Source organism: Maylandia zebra, linkage group LG12, assembly GCF_041146795.1.
Source record: "Maylandia zebra isolate NMK-2024a linkage group LG12, Mzebra_GT3a, whole genome shotgun sequence".
Lineage (NCBI taxonomy): Eukaryota > Metazoa > Chordata > Actinopteri > Cichliformes > Cichlidae > Maylandia > Maylandia zebra.
The window spans coordinates 10,431,317-10,436,294 of record NC_135178.1 but is presented as its reverse complement, the minus strand read 5'-3'; the positions used below and the strand labels follow the sequence as shown (position 1 = coordinate 10,436,294).

Genomic DNA, 4,978 nt, shown 5'->3' with positions numbered 1-4,978 from the left:
ACAGTTGGTCCGCGCAGGACCTGACGACCCTCGAGCTGATGCCATCTGGACCCGCTGCCTTCTTGCCATTACACTTACATCACCACGGACTGCCATTTGGCTTTTTCTACCTTTAAAACCCGGAGAGCAGCCAAATGGCTTTTAGCTAAGCTTTAGCTTCAGCCAAGTGGAAGCTAAATTGGCTAGTCATTCATATGTAAATTGGGTTGTTACCTGGGAATTCTGGAGGGAGGGGAGTGGGGGTGTGTGGATGAGGGCGTGGGGGAGCTGCTAAAAGCTGTGAACTTCCTTTTGTGTTTCATCTTGATGCATTCTCAATCATCCAGGGAAATAAATCTCCAAAAGTCACCAACTTGGAGTGTTTCAGTTTGCCGTCTTAGGGAGAAATCAACACACATGGGTGTATGTCCTTTGTTGCTGAGATTTATTGATAAAAACAGTACAAAAAATCAACCATTTGTACACATTTTTACAAATAATTATAAAAAGTGAGTGAGTACATTTCAACATTTTCAGCAATCACTCACAATCCTGGCACTGCCATGGTATCTGTAGTCTGCATTTACCTTGGCTTGGCTTCCTGATCAATTGTCCACTACCAAAAGGAAGCCAAGCCCTGTGATCACACCTTGTTTTGTTGTAAAGGGTGACAGGGCTTGGCTTCCTTTTGGTAGTGGAGCATTGATCAGTCGTCCATTGTGGCATCAATGTGATCACACCTTGTTTTGTTGTAAAGGGTGACAGGGCTTGGCTTCCTTTTGGTAGTGGAGCATTGATCAGGAAGCCAAGCCCTATATATATGATACAATCTCACTGCACTTAGCCTAATCCTTCATTGCCCTGAAGAATTCTGTGGTGTACGGACCTCCTCTCCAAGGAAAGAAAATGCAGAGAAGACTCACCACTCAGCAGGCCTTGGAAATGATCCTGAGGGAAGTCGACCCTTGTGACTCGGATGGAGAAGACCTACAAGTTCAGCCGGATTCGGACTCAGAGCTGTCTGATCAGTCTTCCGGTTAGTTGCATTTCATGTTATTTCCTATTTCATTTCAAATAAGTAAGTGGATGTAGTTTGTAAGTAAGATATTTCAGACATTATTCTGATACAGAGGAGGAGATACTGGACCTTCCCATTGCTCACAATTTGAATTTGTTCACACTGCAGATGAGGAGACTGCTTCTGCACCTAAAAAGAGAGCTTGTTTGGGGACTGAGACAGCGAAAGATGGCACAGTGTGGCGTGAAGAACAGGTGGGGACCTGTCTCCCTTTCACCCCAATAGAAGCGTACGCTGCAGATGATGCAGATCACGAGTCGCCTTCGGAGCTTCCTGTGTTTCATCACTTTTGACATGCTTCATAGCATTCAAGAATGGACTGCTCAACATGCACAGCAAACGGAGCATGTTCATTGGTTCATGGACCTCCCTGAACTAATGGCATTTATTGCAATTGTCATCTTGCGGGGGGTTACCAGGGTTCCATCTCTAAATGACTGCTGGTCAGCAAACCTGGGAAACCCACAGATAATTGGAACTATGGCACGAAACCGCTTCCAAGAAATCATGCAACACCTACGCTTTGATGACAAGTCCACCCGCAGTGATCGAGCAAAGACTGATAAGTTCGCTGCAATTTCCAGTTTGTGGGGATCATTTGTCACCAACTGCATCACGTGCTACAACCCTGGTCTACATATCACCGTTGATGAACAGCTTTTCCCATCAAAGACTCGGTGCAGTTTCCTGCAGTATATTGCAAGTAAACCTGACAAGTTTGGGATCAAGTTTTAGGCTTGCGACCTAAAATCCAAGTACATTTGCAATGTCTTCCCATATCTTGGCAAGGACCCCAATCGTCCCACTGGGGAGAGACTTTCTGAAAATGTAGTAATGAGGCTGATGGAACCATTCCTAGACAAGGGCAGAAATGTTACCACAGACAATTTTTTCACATCGCTTTCACTTGCGCAAAAACTTCTTAGACGGAAAACCACCATCCTCGGCACAGTCAACAAGATTCGCAGGGAAATTCCTCAATCCACTAGACAGACAGATCGCAATGAATTCACCACTCAGGTATGTTGCAGGTCTTTTGTGGTTCTATGTTTATGTGTTTCATTGTGTGTAAAAGTGCTATGGAAATAACAATTTATCTTATTTCTTAGGTGTTTTCAACCTCTGCTGCCACGCTGACGGCGTATGCGGCCAAACGGAAGAAGACAGTCTATATTCTTAGCAGCATGCACGGCGTGGTTCAGACTGATAACACCACCAAAAGGAAGCCAAACACTGTCACCCTTTACAACAAAACAAAGTGTGGCGTGGATGTGATGGACCAGATGGTTCGGGAGTACACTGTCCGCAGAGGAACACGGCGCTGGCCAGTTGCCGTGTTTTATAACATGATTGACATGGCAGCACTGAATGCACATGTGCTGTATCAAGCATGCTCCGGGACGAAGGAAAGACGGGTGGACTTCCTGGTGGAGCTTGCAAGGGAGTTAGCTCACTCTCATGTAGCTGCGAAGAAGGCAAGAAAAGAACAGTTGCTTTGGACACAACCCTCCACACCGAGCCCTGGAAAAAGAGCCATGTGTCAGGTCAAACACAATTGCAAGAACAATCATGCCACTGTGCGATGTGTTCACTGCAACAGATACACATGTGGTAAATGCAGACTACAGATACCATGGCAGTGCCAGGATTGTGAGTGATTGCTGAAAATGTTGAAATGTACTCACTCACTTTTTATAATTATTTGTAAAAATGTGTACAAATGGTTGATTTTTTGTACTGTTTTTATCAATAAATCTCAGCAACAAAGGACATACACCCATGTGTGTTGATTTCTCCCTAAGACGGCAAACTGAAACACTCCAAGTTGGTGACTTTTGGAGATTTATTTCCCTGGATGATTGAGAATGCATCAAGATGAAACACAAAAGGAAGTTCACAGCTTTTAGCAGCTCCCCCACGCCCTCATCCACACCCCCCCACTCCCCTCCCTCCAGAATTCCCAGGTAACAACCCAATTTACATATGAATGACTAGCCAATTTAGCTTCCACTTGGCTGAAGCTAAAGCTTAGCTAAAAGCCTACCAGCCATTTGGCTGGTGGCGGGTTTTAAAGGTAGAAAGGTAGAAGCCTGGGACTCCTAGTCCTCCTCAGTTCCCTCCTAACCTGGGTGGTTGAGAGAGACAGGCTGGAGCCTTGTGTTGAGTGTGTATTGGATGCTGCAGTTGGGGGTGGGGGGGGAGTGAGCAGGGTGAATAGAGGAGGTGTGAAGTGTCTGAGGTGGAACAGCAGCAGTGGGGGTGGGTGAGTCTGCAGCCGATGTTGCAGACTGCCTCATGGCTGAATCAAATCTGTTGAAGAAATGATTCAGTTCATTTGCCCATCTCACATCCCTCCCAGGCAGAGAGGTCTGCTGTTTGTGGCCCGAGATGGTTCTGAGGCCTCTCCAGACTTCACCAACGTTGTTTTGTTGAAGCTGGTTCTCCATCTTCTGCCTGTAGCTCTCCTTCCCATTCCTTATCAGTCCCCTCAGCTCTCTCTGCACCCTTTTCAACTCCTCTTTGTCTCTGGATTTGAAGGCCCTCCTCTTCTGCTTGAGGACGGTTTTAATTTCTGGGGTAATCCAAGGTTTGTTGTTGGAGAAACACCGTACAGTCCTGGTAGGTACAGTGTTATCCACACAGAAGTTTATATAGTCAGTAATGCATGTAGTAAGGCTGTCGATGTCCTCTCCGTGGTCATCACAAATCACCTCCCACACAGTCGACTCAAAACAATCCTTAAGAGCCTCCTCGCTCTCCTCTGACCATCTCTGTACTGTGCGGGTGGCTGGTGGCTCCCTGCGCACTAAGGGCTCATACACAGGGACAAGGTGCACCAGGTTGTGATCAGATCTGCCCAGGGGAGGGAGAGGTGATGAACTGTATGCCTCTTCTGCATTGGCATACAGTAAGTCCAGTGTTTTATTGACTCTGGTTGGGCAGGTCACATACTGGGTGAAGGTGGGCAGTGTGGAGTCCAGTGAGGCATGATTGAAGTCCCCTGATAGTATGAGAAGGGCTCTCGGTGATTGCGTTTGCAGTCTGCTGACCACAGAGTGGAGAGAGTCACAGGCTGCATCCACGTTGGCCGGATGCAGCCTGATGAGACTGAACAGAAGAATTTTGCTCAATAGCTCACATCTTTGGGATTAAATACAATGCTTTTGGACACAATATAATTGCTGCATTAAATGACAGGCAACCATTGTGTCTCCACCCAACATAATTTGACTTTCAAGTTCACTTCACTAATGTGCACATTTGCTCTTTGGTGACCTACCGAGTCCCCAGAAGACCTGCGCCTAACTAGTACAGTTTAGTCATCATTAGAACATCGCAGCAGTTTGCACTATTCTCTTGCACTATAACTAACCGTTAACACCTTCACTAGGTCAAATTTGACAGTCTTTTTGTGCACCTTGTGATGAACCCTTTGAATTTGCATTCATGAAAGCGACTCCAGCAAAGATGTTCCTGTGTTCCTGTTACTCAGCTTGGCCATATAGTTGTTTTTCTTAAGCAAGGAAAAAATTCTGTGATCATTCACTTTTTTCCTTTTGGTGATGCTGAGCCGGTCACTGCTTTACTTCTTTTTAAAGATGTATCAGATTATTTATCTGGTTGCTCTTATGGTTTATTTTGTTTTATTCAGCCTAATTACAACATCCTTGCATTTCATTGGCATCTCTTTGGACCTTGTATTGATTTATTAGCTAGCAAATGCATATTCAACATCTTGACCGGGTAATTTAAAATCCACTGCAAAGATTGATAAATTATAAGAACGGTTTCATTGTCCAAATACCCATGGACTTAACTGCACAGCTGCCCTTATTTACAATATCTATAAAAATTTGAAATCCCAAAATGCTTTTCAATACAACATGGAATATTGGTGAACCACCTCACATTGTCAGTCCT

General features: G+C 45.2%; 1 long non-coding RNA gene across 1 annotated transcript; it reads left to right on the top strand.

Moving 5' to 3' along the window:
- The first annotated feature begins 1,905 nt into the window (after positions 1-1,905).
- LOC143421342 (uncharacterized) lies at positions 1,906-2,831 on the top strand. Its single transcript, XR_013100978.1, has 2 exons — positions 1,906-2,077; positions 2,167-2,831. It is a non-coding gene; the product is annotated as an uncharacterized LOC143421342 (long non-coding RNA).
- The last annotated feature ends 2,147 nt before the right edge of the window (positions 2,832-4,978 follow it).